The sequence below is a fragment of the Neovison vison genome, chromosome 3 (genome assembly GCF_020171115.1).
Source record: "Neovison vison isolate M4711 chromosome 3, ASM_NN_V1, whole genome shotgun sequence".
Taxonomy (NCBI): domain Eukaryota; kingdom Metazoa; phylum Chordata; class Mammalia; order Carnivora; family Mustelidae; genus Neogale; species Neogale vison.
This window is the reverse complement of record NC_058093.1, coordinates 218,680,986-218,698,844: the sequence shown is the minus strand read 5'-3', so window position 1 is coordinate 218,698,844 and position 17,859 is coordinate 218,680,986. Positions and strand designations below refer to the sequence as shown.

Genomic DNA, 17,859 nt, shown 5'->3' with positions numbered 1-17,859 from the left:
CTCCCCCGTCCCCACCCCCAACAAGGATTAACTTTAAGCAGACATCTTCAAAGAGGATTTAAGTTGGTTTCCTCAGTAAACACCACTGTCACTAAGAACTCCAAAGACAAAGTAACAGTGTTACTCAGAATGTTTCTTAAGACTAGGCTCTTAACAGTAACTTTACATTTCTTTTCTTTCTTTTTTTTTTTCAAGATTTACTATTTATTTGAGAGAGACAAAGAGAGACAGAGCATGAGTGGAAAGGCCAGGGAAAGGAAGAATCTCAAGCAGACTCCATGCTCAGTGCAGAGCCCAGCATGGGGCTTGAACTCACAACCCTGAGATAGGGACCTGAGCTGAAACCAAGAGTCAGATGCCAAAACAACTGCAGCACCCAGGTGCCCCTAATTTTACACTTCTTAACTGAAAAATCTTTTAAATTTCTTACTCATTACTGTTCTAAAATTTTACTTTCGCTCAGACTCCCTCTTACTCTGAACAGATGAACTCTGAAAAAGAGAAAGAAAATACTTCACGCTTTCTCTCATCTGCCTTCTTCTATCATCTGCACTCTGTCCATCCCTATCACCTTCAATAATGTCTCAGAGGATAAAGCACTCCCCGATTCTCATGTCAGATATTCTGGACTAATTCTCTCCATCTTCCTCTGGACTTTATGCCATAAGCCACTCTCCATACTTTCCTTTCAGCAGTCACTCTTTTGCCACAAGATTATTCCTAGTTTGCAAACATGTATGTGTCTTCTCCAACCTAAAGCCTTGAATCTTTCTGGAAAAATTTTACTTGGTTAGGGAAAAGACAATGATTAAGCCAATTTAAAAATAAAACTGGTAGTGGGGTAGTAAATCTGAAAGATGGTGACCTAGAAATGAGTTGTTCAGTTTAGGTGTTTCTACAGTAATCAGGGTAAGAAATAACTGGGGCCTGAGCTAGAGTAACGCCATGAGAACAAAAGGAGGGAATTAAGAAAAAACTATGCAATTAAAACTGACAGACCTTGCCAAATGATTGAATGTGGGACAGAGGGACAGAAAAATAGAATAGTTTTAGAACAGAGATTTCTTATAGCCACCCATAATAAAGAATACAGATTTTACAGAATTAGTTTGGAAAAGTCACCAAATAAATAACAATAACAAACTCTGGTGGGAGAGTGGCCTGGTTTTCAGAGCTGCCACATTATAATACTTTAAAATGTCCACTTTTCACCAAAAATTGCAAGACATGCAATGAAACAAGAATTATAACCCATATATACACACACATAAAAAGCAGTCAAGAAAAACTATTCTCGAGGAAGCCCAGACATTATACTACACAAAGATTTTAAATCAGTTCATAAAAATGTTTAAAGAACTGAAAACCATGGACTAAAGAACTAAAAGGGAAGTATGAGAATGATGTCTTACCAAATGTTGATGAAGGGATAGAAATTTTATACACACACATCCACACACAATCTCTTTCTGTCAGTCTGTCTCTCTCTCTCTCTCTCTCACACACACACACCCCACACACACACCCCACACACACACCCCAAATAGAATTCTGGAGTTAAAAAGCAAATAGCTGACATGAAAAATTCACTAGAGGTCTCAACAGCATTTGAGCTTAGAGAAGAATCAATGATCACTTGAGGTTATCTGGTCTCCCACCAAAAAAAATCAATCAATAAACAGAATCGCAGAGTACTGTGGCACATTTTAAGTATACTCATATATGCATAATGAGAGTCTCAGAAGGTCGAAAGAAAAAGAGGGGAAAAAAAGTATTCAAAGAAATAATACCAGAAAACTTCTCAAAGTTAAAGAAAAACATGCATCTATACATCCCAGAAGATTAACAAATTCCAAAAGGATAATATCAAAGAGATCTACACTTAGACACCTCATAATCAAACTACTGGTAGTCAAAGACAAAGAGAGAATCTTGAAAGCAACAAAGAGAAGCAAATCATCACACACAAGATATCCTCAATAACAGTAACAAATGACTGGGATGGCATATTCGAGGTAATGAAAGAAAGACTTTCAAACTAGAATTCATATCCAAGAAAACTAATCTTCAAAAACAAAGGAGAAATTAAGACATTTCCAGATAAACAGCTGGAGAGAGACCAGTCACTATCAAACCTGCTGTACAATAAATATTAAAAGGAATCCTTCAGGCTGAAATGAGAGGACTCCAGATAGTAACTTAGATTCACATAAATAAATAACACTTTGACAAAGGTAACACACAGATAACTAAATAACAATATAAATGTGTTTTCTGTTTGTAAATTCTTTCTCCTATCTGATTTAAAAGACAACTGTGGTAATTATAAAGCTGTGCTGCAGGTTTATAATGTGTATGTGTGATAATAACAGCATAAAGGTAGGGGGAGGAAAAGGAGCTACATAAGAGCCAAGTTTTTGAAAACTATTTATTTTTTTAAAGATTTTATTTATTGGGCGCCTGGGTGGCTCAGTGGGTTAAGCCGCTGCCTTCGGCTCAGGTCATGATCTCGGGGTCCTGGGATCGAGTCCCGCATCGGGCTCTCTGCTCAGCAGGGAGCCTGCTTCCTCCTCTCTCTCTCTCTGCCTGCCTCTCTGCCTTCTTGTGATCTCTCTCTGTCAAATAAATAAATAAAATCTTTAAAAAATAAATAAATAAATAAATAAATAAAGATTTTATTTATTTATTTGATAGAGAGAGAACACAAGTAGGCAGAGAAGCAGGAAGAGAGAGAGGGGGAAGCAGGCTCCCTGCTGAACAGAGAGCCTGATGCAGGGCTCGATCCCAGGACCCTGAGATCATGACCTGAGCCGAAGGCAGATGTTCAACCCACTAAGACATCCAAGCACCCCTTTTCTAAAATATTTAAATGAAGTTGCATTAATCTGAACTAGATTGCTATAAAGATATTAACTGTAACCCCCAGGAGACCACTAAGAAAAATTAAAAAATAAAAAACAACAAATGACAGAATGAAAATGGTACACTAGAAAATATCTACCAAGAAGACAGTAATGGAGAGGAATAGAAAAATAAAAAGATAAGACATGTAGATGGGGCACCTGGGTGGCTCAGTCAGTTAAATGTCTGCCCTCCGCTCAGGTCATGAACTCAGGATCCTGGGATCAAGCCCGGAGTTAGGCTCTCTGCTCGGCGGGGAGCCTGCTTCTCCCTTTCCCTCTGCCTGCCACTCTGCCTAATTGTGTTCCCTCTCTCTTTGTCAAATAAATAAATAGAATCTTTTTCTTAAAGATTCTATTTATTTATTTTTCTTAAAGATTCTATTTATTTATTTGACAAAGAGAGAGGCAGCGAGAGAGGGAACACAAGCAGGGCAAGTGGAAGAGGGAGAAGCAGGCTTTCAGCAGAGCAGGGAGCCCGACAAGGTCATGACCTGAGCCAAAGGCAGATGCCTAACGACTGAGCTACCCAGGTGCCCCAATAAATAAAATCTTAAAAAAAGATATGACATAAGAAAACAGTAAAATGGTAAACATAAATTCTACCTGTCAGTAATTATATTACTTATAAATGTAAATGGACTAAACACTCCAATCAAAAGGCAGAGGTTGCTCTTTTGAATGGATAAAAATAACATGACCTAACTATATTCTATCTATAAAAGACATACTTCAGAATCAACGACACACATAGATTGAATGTAAAAGGATGGGAAAAAAATGAACCATACAAGCAATATTCAAAGGAGAGCTGGAGTGACTGTACTATATCAGACAAAGTGGACTGACACAAAAAAACTGTCACTAGAGATAAAGAATGACAATTAATAATAAATAAGTCAATTCATCAAGAATATATATAATTATAAACATATACATACCTAACAACAAAGACTCAAAATACATGAAGCAAAGAAGTATAGAAATAAAGGGAGAAATAAGACAACAATAAGTAAGTACCTTACTTTAAATAATAAATAGAACTAGACAGAAGATCAACAAGGAAACAAGACCTAAACAACACTGGAAACTAACTACACCTGAGAGACATCTGAAGAACACTCCACTCAAAACACCAGAACATACATTCTCAAGTACACATGGAACACTCTAAAAAACAGTATGTTAGGTCTTAACACAATTGTCAATAAACTTAAAAGGACTGAAATCACACAAAGTATGTCCTCTGACTATAATAGAATAAGAAATAAATAACCAAAAGGAAATGTGAGAAATTCACAAATATGTGGCAATCACACAACACACTCCGAAATAATAAACAGGTCAAAGAAGTCATTAGGTAAATTAGAAAATACTTTGAGGTTAATGAAAACAAGAACACAATGTGCAAAAATTTATGGGATGCAGCTACACACTCAGAGGAGTATTTATTTACAGCTCTAAGTGCTACATTTTTTTAAAAAGATTTTTAAATTTATTAATTTGACAGACAGAGATCACAAGCAGGCAGAGAGGCAGGCAGAGAGAGGAGGAAGCAGGCTCCCTGCTGAGCATAGAGGCCAATGCGGGGTTGGATCCTAGGATCCTGGGATCATGACCCAGCTGAAGGCAGAGGCTTTAATGCAGAGGCTTTAACCCACTGAGCTACCTAGTACCCCTCCAAGTGCTACATTAAAAAGAAAAACCTCAAATTAATTACATATATAACCTTACACTTTAAGAAAATAGAAAAAGAAGTGCAAACTAAATCTAAAGCAAGCAGAAGGAAGAAATAATACATTTTAGAGCAGCAATAAATGAAATAGCAGAAAACAATAGAAAAAAAATCAATGAAATAAAAAGGTGGTTCTTTGACGAGATCAACAAAATTGACGAATTATTAGTTAGAAAGACCAAGGGAAAAGAGAGAGAAAATTCAAATTACTAAAATCAAAATGAAAAGAGGGACATTATTAGTAACCTTAAGGAAACAGATTTATCAAATAATTTTATGAACAAATGTATGCCAACAAATAGGATAACCTAAAAGAAATACATAAATTCCTATAAAGATCCAAACTACTAAAACTTACCCAAGAAGAAAAAGAACATCTAAATAGGCCTATAACAAGCAAAAAATTGAATCGGAAAACTTCCCAAAAGAAAAACCCAGAACCAGGTGACTTCACTGGAAGTATATTGAATGTATAAAGAGGAGTTCACAAACTCTTGCAAAGTATAAAAGAGGAAAGAACATTTCCTAGCATGTTTAAAAGTCACAAAAAAATTAAAGATTGATACTCCTTATAAATGTAAGATGAAAAAGTCCTTAAAATGTACTAGCAATCTCGGGGTGCCTGAGTGGCTCAGTGGGTTAAAGCCTCTGCCTTCGGCTCAGGTCATGATCCCAGGGTCCTGGGATCAAGCCCCGCATCGGGCTCTCTGCTCCGCAGGGAGCCTGCTTCCTCCCCCTCTCTCTCTGCCTGCCTCTCTGCCTGCTTGTGATCTCTGTCTGTCAAATAAGTAAATAAAATCTTTAAAAAAAAAAAAAATGTACTAGCAATCTCAATCCAGCAACATAGAAGATTATGCACCATGACCAAATGGAATCTATCCCAGGATTGCAAGGTTATTTCAATACATGGAAATAAATCAATTTAATACGTCATATTAAAAGCCTTAAGAACAGGGGTGCCTGGGTGGCTCAGAGCGTTAAAGCCTCTGCCTTCGGCTCAGGTTGTGATCCCACAGTCCTGGGGTGGAGCCCCACATCGGGCTCTCTGCTCAGCGGGGAGCCTGCTTCCTCCTCTCTCTCTGCCTGCCTCTCCACCTGCCTCTCTGCCTACTTGTGATCTGTCAAATAAATTAAAAAAAAAAAAAACTTAAAAAAATTTTCATTAAAAAAAAAAAAAGCCTAAAGAACAAACAGTTAACAAACTGTTAACAAACAGTTAAGTGTCTGACATTAGCTCAAGTCATGATCTCAGGGACCTGGGATAGAGTCCAGCATGGGGCTCCCCCCTCAGTGGGGAGTCTGCTTCTCCTTTTGCCCTTCCCCCTGTTTGTGCTCTATCTCAAATAAGTAAATAAAAATCTTTTAAAAAATAAAATCTTAAAAAAGAAACAAACTAACCAAAAACAACAATAAAAACCAGTTTCAGAAGTTATAGCCAGGCATTAGCCAAGAAAACAAAAGGTGCCCAGATTAAAAATAAGTAAAATTATCTCTGTTTGCAGATTACATAATCTTTATGTAGGAAATCCACACAAAAATCTGTAAGAATTAATAAGCTATTTCATCATGGTTGCAGGATACAAGATCAATACATAAAAGCTAATTATATTTCTATACAGTAGCACTGAATGATATGCAAATGGAATTTAGAAAACAATTCCACTTATATTAGCATTATTATAGACTGAACTGTGCCCCAAATCATATATTAAAGTGCTATCCCCAACCTGACTATATTTGGAGATGGGGTCTTTATGAATGTTTTTGGAGATGGGGCCTTTAAGAAAGTAATTAAAGTTAAATGAGGTCAAGGGTTAGGATCTAATATGATAGGACTAGTGTACTTACAGGAAGAAGAGACACCAAAGATTGATGTCTCTCTCTACAGATGCACAGAGGAAAAGCCACATGAAGACACAGGGAGAAGATGGCCATCTGCAAGTAAAAAAGAGAGGTCTCGAAGAAACCAAACTTGCTGACACCTTGACCTTGGTCTTCCAGTCTTCAGAACTGTGACAAAATACTTTTCTGTTGTTTAAGCCACCCAGTCTGTGCTTCTTCTGTTATGGCAGTCCAAGAAGGCAAACAGAAGCATCAAAAAGAATAAAAAATTCGGGAATAAATTTTAAAAAGTAAATTTAAAGAAGTTCAAGACCTGTACACCAAAAACAACATCACTAAAAGAAACTAAAGAACAAGAAAGAAACTAAAAGAAACTAAAGATACTCTGTCCATGGATTAAAATGGAAATACTCTCTAGTCTAGATCCAATATAATCCCCATCAAAATCCCAGTTGCCTTTTTTGCAGGTACTGACAACTGATTCTAAAATTATTGCAAGGGACACAGAATAGCCAAACAATCTTGAAAAGAATGAAGTTGAAAGTGTGAGACTTCCAACATCCCTGATCTCAAAACTTATCACAAGGCTACAGTAATAAGGACAGTGTGGTAGTGGCAAAGAGTGGACATATATATCAATGGAAAAAATAATAAATGGAATAATGGAATAATAAATGGAAAAATAATAAATGGAATAAACCCTCACAATTATGGTCAATTCATTTTTGACAAAGAAGACAAGATAATTCAATGGGGGAAAGAACAGTCTCTTCAACAAATTATGCTTGGATAAGTGGATATTCACATACCAAAAAAAAAGGAGTTGGAGCTCTACCTCACATTATATATGAAAATTAACTCAAAATAGCCTGAAGATCTAAATATAAGTATAAAATTCTCAGTAAAAGGCTCTGGCACAAATCTTTATAACCTTGGATTGGCAAAAGTCTCTCATATATGACAGCAAAAGCACGGGCAACAACAACGAAAAAACAAATCAATATCATCTGTGTATTAAAGGACATCATCGGGACGCCTGGGTGGCGCAGTTGGTTGGACGACTGCCTTCGGCTCAGGGCGTGATCCTGGAGTCCCGGGATCGAGTCCCACATCGGGCTCCCAGCTCCATGGGGAGCCTGCTTCGCTCTCTGACCTTCTCCTCGCTCATTCTCTCTCACTGTCTCTCTCTCTCAAATAAATAAATTAAAAAAAAAAAAAAATAAAGGACATCATCAAGAAACTGAAGATAACCCACCAAATAGAAGAAAATACTTTGGAATTATATACCTGATGAAGGAATTGTATCCAGAATATATAAAGAACATTTACAACTCTACAAGAAAAACACAAATAACCCGATTTTATCCTAAAGCATAGGATAAAATACACATTTCTCCAAAGAAGAAATACAAATGGCCGGGAAGCACATGAAAAGATGCTCACCACCATTTAGTCACCAAGGAAATGCAAATAAAAGCTGCAATGGCATATCGTTTCATACCCACCATGACAACTATTAAAAAAAAAAAAGCTGGGGGGATGGAAATGACGAGGCAAGAATGTGAAGAAATCAGAACCCTCATACACTGCTGATGGGAATGTAAAATGGTGCAGCTGCTTTGGAAACAGTCTGGAAGTTCCTCTAAAAGTTAGATATTAAGAGTTACCATATGATCCAGCAATACCACTCGTACATGTATACCCAAGAGACATGAAAACATATACCCACTCAAAAACTTGCACACAAATGTTCATAGCAGGACTATTCTTATTTATTTAGAATTAAAGTACAGTTGACATATAACATATTAGTTTCAGATGTATGATACAGCGATTCAACATTTATGTACATAATAAAATGCTCACCATAGTAAGTATAATTACCATCTATTGCCATACAAAGTTATTACAGTATTTCGGGCTATACTCTCTATTGCTTCAGTTTACATCCTCAGGACATATCTATTATTCGAAGTTTCTACTTCTTAATCCCCTTTACTTATTTCACTTCACACATTCCTCAACCCCACTCCCCTCTAGCAACCACCAATTTATTCTCTGTATTTATGAGTCTGTTTCCATTTTGCTTTATTTGTTCATTTATTTATTTATTTATATTCCACATATAAGTGAAATCGCACAGTATTTGTCTTTCTTGGATTTATTTCATTTGGCACAGTATTTTCTAGATCTATCCATGTTGTTGCAAATGGCAAGATTTTATTCTTTCAATAGACAAGAGGGGAAGATGGCAGCAGAGCAGGAGGACTCTGGGCTCACCTTGTCCCACAAATACAATTAGAAAACTATGAAATCATCTGAAATAGCCCAGACATTGATCTGAAGACTGGCAGAACAAACTCCACAACTAAAGGCAGAGGTCACATGGAAGAAAGTAGGAAGTGTAGACACGTGGTTGGGAGAAAAATGGATTGGGGCCCCTGCAGTGGGGAGGGAGCTGTGGTCAATGAGAAGGGTGAGAGATAGACTAGCATACAGAGGAGTGTACAGAGGAGTGTACGGGGATAACATATCCTCATAGCTACTGGCTTGGAAAGTAGAAGGGCCCAAATTTCCTAAGTTCTTCCAACCACCGGGGCTTAAGCTTGGAGTCAGTGTCCTTAAGGTCAGTGTCCTTGGGTTTGGGAGAGCTCAGAGGACATTGGCACTGCTCTTGGAGAAAAGGCAAGGCAAACAGCTCACAGACATATGGCATGGAAACAATGATCTTAAGGGCACCTGGGGCACAGAGTGGGGAGGTTAGTTGCTCACCTTGGAGCATCTCCCAGGGTGGCAGCATTCACAGAGAGACCCCTCCAGGAACAAAGGAACTGCCTGGGGGCATTTCCCTTCCCCTTCCCTTGGCATAACCACAGGGACACCTATGTGAACCAGCACAGCACAAACACACTTGCTACCTAACTTGCTTACAAGCTCTGCAACCTCCATGCTCCAGAAGAACCACCCCTCCTAGTCACATCTGAGGTTCCACTGCAGCAGGTCCCCTCCCCAAGACGACTAGCCCAAACCCCTGCCAACACCACATCTCCTGACCCTGGAGTCTTGTGATGCCCCAGTTCCAGTGGCAGTGGCAACAAGTCTCATTTCACAAGCAGACCGGAGCACACCTATTTAAAGCGTACCACTCTCAAACCAGGGACCAAACATTGCCTCCAACAGGCAAACAGAGCCTCTGTAGGTAACTAACCTGAAGGATAAAGTGGCCAGGACATACTATCAGAGTGCATGCAACACATATTGGAGACACTCCCAGAAGGGTGACGTACTGGGGAACAGGAAACACTACACTGCAAGACCTCTTTCTTCACAAAGCCATTACTCTCAAGAACAGGAGACATAGCTGACTTTCCTAACACAGAGAAACAGGCATAAAGATTTAGACAAAATGAAAAAACAGATGAATTTGTCCCAAATGAAACAGAACAAAGCCACAACTAGAGATCTAAGTGAAACAGATATAAGTCACATGTCTGATGGAAAATTTAAAGCAATGGTCACAAGTATACTCACTGGACTTGAGTAAAGAATGGAGGCTATCAGTGAGATCATTAACACAGAGATAAGAAATAACACAGCAGAAACAAAAAGCTCGATAAATAAAATGAGAAACACACTTGATGGAATGGAAGCCTAGAAGCAGCAGAGAAAGACACAGTAATGGAAAGTAACCAAGCTGAACAAAAGACGGAAAAAAGAATTATGCAAAATAAGAACAGACTTAGGGAACTCAGTGACTCCCCAAAACATCGTAACATTCAAATTATAGGAGTAAGGAAAGAAAGAAAAGGGGCTAGAAAATTTATTTGAAGAAATAATAACTGAAAACTTCCCTAACTTGGGGAAGGAAAAAAATATCCAGATTCAGGAGGCACATAGAACCCCCTACAAAATCAACAAAAGTAGATCCAAACCAAGACATAGTCTAATTAAAATGGCAAAATATAGTGATAAAGAAAAAATGTTATAAGCAGCAAGACAAAAGAAGACAGTTATATACAAAGGAAACCCCATAAGGCTATCAGTGGATTTTTCGGTAGAAACTATCTAAGCCAGAAAGGCATGGCATAATAAATTCAAAGTGCTGAAAGGGAAAAACATGCAGTCAAGAATACTCTATCCACCAAGGCTATCATTCAGAATAGGAGTTAAAGAGCTTCCCAGACAAACAGAAATTAAAGGAGTTCATGACCATTAAACCAGCTCTGTAAGAAATATTAAAGGGGATGTTATCAGTGGAAAGACCAAAAATAAAGTATGAAGGTAGGAAACACAAAAGCAATAAAAAGAAATATTTTTTTCCTTTTTCTTAAAGATTTTATTTATTTATTTATTTATTCATTAAAGATTTTATTTATTTGAGAGAGATACAGCATGAGAAGGGGGAGGGTCAGAGGGAGAAGTAGACTCCCTCCCGAACAGGGAACCCGATGAGGAACTCGATCTTGGGCCTTCAGGATCATAACCCGAGTCAAAGGCAGTCACTTAATCAACTCAGCCACCCAGGCACCCCAAAGATTTTACTTGAGAAAGAGAGAGATCAAGCACGAGTGCACAAGCAGGAGGAAGGGCAGAGGGAGAGAGTCAAACAGACTCCTTGCAGAGCAGGGAGCCCGAACTGGGGCTCCATCCCTGGACCCCAGGATTATGTCCTGAGCCAAAGACAGACACTTAACAGACTGGGCCACCCAGGTGCCCCTAAAAAGAAATATTCCTGTAAAAAAAAATCACTCGAGGAACTCACAAAATAAAAGGTTGTAGAACAGGACACTATTTATCTAAAATGTGAGGAGGACAGGAGTGAAGAATAGATTCAAACTTAACTATCAATTTAATATAGACTGCTAAATACAGAAGATATATACAAAACCTAATGGTAACCACAAATCAAAAACCACTAAAAATATGCAAAGAATAAAGAGAAAGAAATCCAAATATATGACTAAAGAAAACCAGGAAATGATGAAAAGGAAAAATACATGAGAGAATCAGAGAAAATCTTTAGAAACAGCCACAAAACAAGAAATAAAATAGCAATAATATGTATCTATCAATAACTACTTTTAATATTGGGAGCCTAAGTCCTGTTATTATAGGAAGATTCTTCAGTCACTATGTCAACTGGCATAGTTGTTTTCCTTTCTTCATATGATGAAGATCAGGGATCTAAACTTATCCGAAAAACCAGAGGCACCGCATGTTCCCGCTGGAATGGAGGGGTTTGCAGCAATTGTTGCAAATGGATTATAAACTGAAGAGCAGGGGAAATACTAAAATGTCTGTTCACCTGATCCACATGTCTGTGGCAGCCCAAGGCTTTGTTGTGGGAGCAATGACTCTCAGTATGGGCTATTGCACTCATAAGAAATTCTGGGAAAAGCCTAACCTTAGAATAAGAGAAGCTCTCTTGGTTTTGTTGGTGGTGCTGCTTTAATTAGGCATCTCATATTGAGTTTATATGTTTATGTTGAAAATAAATCATTTGAATGGGTCACACAATTAACACAGTAATTTAAGTATCAGCCTCCTTTCTTGCAAGCTTGTTCTGCCTGGTAACCAAATTACTAGTGACCAGGTAATTAGCTAGGTCATTCAGGAGAGTTAAATTAGCACATGTCAGTTTTAAATGTACTTGATAGTGGTAAAATATGCTCCTTCTTAAACTCTTCTGATAAAATCATTTATAAAGAGGACACTTTGCCAATCCTGAAGTACTTCCAGTTGCTGCAGAGTATCACTGCTGCAGATATCACATGCTTTTGATGTTATGTAGAAATCCTGTTTAACTGTGTTCCGCCTGTTCTGCAGACTGATTGAGTACTTCAGTTTTTAGGGTCGGTTGGCCCTTAACCCTTTCAGAACAGAGGATGGAATATAACATTATAAGCTTCCCCACAACCAAAAATACGTATATTTAAACCAGACCTAAAAAGCCAATAACAGCTGCTTAGAAGTAGTACTTATTTCAGAATCATACTTGTAAATATGAGAATAACTTAACTGTGGATCCCAGTTTAGCTTTTTTTGTAACAGCAGAGTTATATTTATGCTGCTATTGTAGTTGGATAATTTTTAAATGTTATCTTGAAAAAAATATATAAAGTACAAATGCAAAGGTTAAATGAAAAATAATTTTTAAATGTAAAAAAAAAAGATTACTTTCAATGTAAATGGACGAAATGCTCCAATCAAAAGACACACAGTAACAACAGATTAAAAAAAAAGAAAAATAAGACCCATCTATATGCTGCCTACAAGAGACTCACTGTAGACCTTAAGACACCTGCAGATTGAAAGTGAGAGGAATGGAGAAACTTCTGTCATACAAATGGATGTCAAAAGAAAGCTGGAGTAGCAATACTTATACTGGACAAAACAGACTTTAGAATGAAGCCAAAAAGACGAAGAAGGGCACTGTATCATAAGGGGTCAACCCAACAAGAAGATATGACAAGACATGCACCCAACATGGGAGCACCCAACATGGGAGCATCCAAATACATAACACTGTTAAAGCACACAGAAAGGATAATAATACAATAACAGTAGATAACTTTAACACTCCACACACAACAACAGACAGATCAACTAAACAGAAAATCAGGGGTGACTTCGGCTCAGATCGTGATCCTAGGGTCCTGCAATCGAGTCCCACATCAGTCTTCCCCTGCTCTCTGGAGAGCCTGCTTCTCCCTCTCCCTCTGCTGATCCCCTTGCTTATGCTCTCTCTCTGTCAAATGAATAAATAAAATCTTAAAAAAAAAATCAACAAGAAAACAATGGCTTTGAATGACACAGTGGGCCAGACAGATTTAACAGATATATTCAGAACATGCCATCCTAACAGCAGAATACACATTCAAGTGCACACAGAACATTCTTCAGAATAGATTACATATTAGACCACAAAACAGATCCCAACAAGTTAAAAAACATGTAAGTCATACCATGCATCTTTTCTGACCAAACACTATGAAACTAGAAGTCAACCACAAGAAAAAAATCTAGAAGGACCACAAATACATGGAGGTTAAATAGCAAGCTATTAGACAACTAATGAGTCATCCAGGAAATAAAAGAAGAAATAAAAAGTACATGGAAACAACTGAAAATGAAAACACAATAATTCAAAACCTTAAAACAGCATATACCACAGAAATACAATTATTATATTATGAAAAACTACATGCCAACAAATTGGACAACCTAGAAGAAATAGGTAAATTCCTAGAAATATATAAACTACCAAAATTGAAACAGGAACAAACAGAAAATTTGAACAGACTGCTTGCCAGCAAAGAAACTGAATCCGTAATCAAAAAACTCCCAAGAAGGGGCACCTGGGTGGCTCAGTGGGTTAAAGCCTCTGCCTTCAGATCAGGTCATGATCCCAGGGTTCTGGGATCGAGCCCCGCATTGGGCTCTCTACTCAGCAGGGAGCCTGCTTCCTCCTCTCTCTGCCTGCCTCTCTGCCTACTTGTGATCTCTGTCTGTCAAATAAATAAAATCTTTAAAAAAAATAAAATAAATAAATAAGAGTTAATACCTACTCTTCTCAAATTATTCCAAAAAGTAGAAAAGGAAGGAAAATTGCCAAATTCCTTCTATGAGGCCAGCATTACCCTGATACCAAACCAGGTAAACAGACCACAAAAAAGAGCTACAGGCCAGTATGTCTGATGGACATAGATGCAAAAGTCCTCAACAAAATACTAGCCAAACCAAATCCAACAATACATTTTAAAAAATCATTAAAGAAAATTTCACCACAATCAAATGGGATTTATTCCTAGATTACAAGGATGGTTCAATATCTGCAAACCAATCAATGTGATACATCACATCAATAAGAAAGGATAAGAACCATATGATATTTCAATAGATGCAGAAAAAGCATTTGACAAAGTACAAGAGTCATTCATGATAAAAATCCTCACCAAAGTAGGATTAGAAGGAACATACCTTAACATAATAAAGGCCATCTATGAAAAGCACACAACTAACACTATCTTCAATAGGGAAAAACTGAGAGCCTTTCCCTTAAGGAGAGAAACAGGCAAAGATGCCCACTCTCAACACATTTATTCATCATAGTACTGAAAATCCTAACCACAGCAATCAGACAACAAAAAGAAATAAAAGGCATCCAAATCAGTAAGAAAGAAGTAAAACTTTGACCATTTGTACATGACATATCATACACAGAAAACACAAATGACTCCACCAAAAAGCTGCTAGAACTGATACACAAATCCAGTAAAGTCACAAGAAATAAAATCAATATATAGAAATCTGTCACATTTCTATACACCAATAATGAAGTACAGAAGGAGAAATTAAGGAACCACTCCCATTAACAACTACATTAAATGTAGTTAAGATAGCTAGGAATAAATGGAACCAAGGAGGTAAAAGATCTGTACTCTGAAAACTATAAAACACTGATGAAAGAGATTGAAGATGACATAAAGAAAGGAGAGACATTCCACCCTGATGGATTGGAAGAACAAATATGTTTAAGTGTCTACCCAAAGCAATCTACATATTTAACGAAATCCCTATCAAAATACCAAGAGCATTTTTCACAAAACTAAAACAAATAATCCCAAAGTTTGTATGGAACCACAAAAGACCCAAAAGAGCCAAAGCAATCTTTAAAAAGAAAAGATGAAGGCATCACAATTCTAGACTTCAAGTTATATTACAAAGCTGTAATAATCAAAATAGTATGGTACTTGCACAAAAATAGACAAGTAGATCACTGGAACAGAACAGAAAACCCAGAAATAAACCCTCAATTCTATGGCCAATTAATCTTCAACAAAGCAGGAAAGAATATCCAATGGAAAAAAGGACAGTCTCTTCAACAAATGTTAGGAAAACTGGACAGTCACATGCAAAAGAATGAAACTGGACCACTTCTTACACCAAACACAAAAGTGAATTCAAAATGGATTAAAGACTTAAATGTGAGACCAAAACCATAAAATCCGGGGCGCCTGGGTGGCTCAGTGGGTTAAGCCACTGCGTTCGGCTCAGGTCATGATCTCAGGGTCCTGGGATCGAGTCCCGCATCGGGCTCTCTGCTCAGCAGAGAGCCTGCTTCCTCCTCTCTCTCTGCCTACTTGTGATCTCTCTCTGTCAAATAAATAAATTAAATCTTAAAAAAAAAAAAAAAACATAAAATCCTAGAATTTCTGTGACATCTGCCATAGCAACTTTTTTTCTAGATAGGCCCCACAAAGGAAGGGAAACAAAAGTACAAATAAACTACTGGGATTACATCAAAATATAAAGCTTCTGCCCAGTAAAGGAAACAATCAACAAAACTAAAAGGCAACCTACAGGGCAGCCGGCTTTTGATTTTGGCTCTGGTCATGATCTCAGGGTGGTGAGATCAAGCCTCCAGTGGGCTCCCCACTAAGCAGGGAATCTGCTTGAGTTTCTCTCCTCTCCCTCTACCCCTCCCTCTGCTTGTGTGCGCTCTCTCTAAAATAAATTTAAAATTTAAAAAAAAGGCAATCTATGGAATGGGAGAAGATATTTGCAAATGACATATCTGATAAAGGGCTAGAATCAAAAATATATAAAGAACTAAAACTCAACATCCAAAAAAGAAAAATCCAATTTAAAAATGGGCAGAAGACATGAACACATTTCGCCAAAGAAGACATCCAGATGGCCAACAAACACCTGAAAAGATATTCACCATAATTTACCCTGGCGGGGGGAGCCTGGGTGGCTCAGTCAGTTAAGCCTCTGTTTCTGGCTGATCTTGGGATCCTGGGATTAAGTCCCATGCTGGGCTCCCTGCTCAGTGGGAGACTGCTTGCCCCTTTCCTTCTGGCCGTCCCCCTACTCATGCATGCTCTCTCTCTCTCTCTCTCTCAAATAAATAAATAAAATCTTTAAAAATAGTAATAAACTTATCATCAAGAAAATGCAAATCAAAACTACAATGACACAGCACCTGTCAGAATGGATAAAATCAACACAAGAAACAACAGGTGTTGGCAAGGATATGGAGAAAAGGGAACCCTCTTACACTCTTGGTGGGAATGCAATCTGGAGCAGCCACTGTGGAAACATTATGGCGGTTCCTCAAAAAGTTAAAAATAGAACTACTCCATGATCCAGCAATCGCCATATGGAGTATTTACCCAGAGAATACGAAAAACACTAATTCAAAGGCATACATGCACTCCTATGTTTTTTGCCGCATTATTTACAAACTATGGAAGCAGCTCCAATATCCATCGATAGATGAACAGATAAGGAAGATGTGGTAATACATATACCAGCCATTAAAAAAGAATGAAATATTGCCATTTGCAAAAACATGGATGAAGCTAAGTAGTATAATGCTAAGTGAAATAAGGTGGTTAGAACGAGACAAATACCACATGATTTCACTCATATGTGGAATCTAAAAAAAGAAACAAATGAGCAAAGGGGAGGGTAGACAGAGACAAACCAAGAAGCCAACTCTTAACTATAGAGAATAAACTGTTGATTACCAGAGGGCAGGTGGATGGGACATGGGTGACACAGGTGATGGGGATTAAGGAGTGCACTTGTTGTGATGAGCACCAGGTAATTAAAATAAAAACTTTTTTTTTAAGATCTTATTTATTTGAGAGAAAGCCAGGGCATGAGGGTGTAAGCGGCAGAGGGAAAGGGACAAGCAGACTCCCTGCTGAACAGGAGCCTGATGTGAGACTTGATCGGAGAACCCTGGGTTATGACCTGAGCTGAAGGCAGACCCTTACCTGAGCTACACAGGTGCCCCTAAATTAAAACTTAAAAATATTTTTTTACTCTTTTCTCCACATCTTCATTAACACTTGTCTTTTTGCTATAGCCATTCTGACCCATGTGAGGTGATATCTCATTATGATTTTGATTTGCATTTCCTTGATGACTGGAGATGCTGAGCATCTTTTCATGTGTCTCATGACCACCTGTATATTTTCTTTGGAAAATGTATATTCAGGAGGATTATCCTTAATAGCCAAAAAGTGGAAGCAAGCCAAATGTCCATCAACTTATGAAGAGATATACAAAATGTGGTATATCCATGCAATGGAACATTATTCAGCCATAAAAAGAAATGAAGTCCTGATACATTGATACATGCTATAACATGAGTAACATACTTTTAATTTTACACCAAATGAAAGAAGCCAGACACAAAAAAGCTATATATGGTGGGATTCCCCCTATGTGAAATATATAGAGGCAAAAAGTAGATTAATTGTTGACAGGGGATAGGGGAGGAAGAAATGGGGAGTGACTGCTAAAGCATGGGGTTTCTTTTTGGGGTGATAACAATGCTCTGGAATTAGCAGTGATGATTACACCACT

General features: G+C 37.8%; 1 pseudogene; it reads left to right on the top strand.

The window, feature by feature from the left end:
* Nucleotides 1–11,609: 11,609 nt before the first annotated feature.
* LOC122903628 lies at nucleotides 11,610–11,929 on the top strand (annotated as a pseudogene).
* Nucleotides 11,930–17,859: the final 5,930 nt, after the last annotated feature.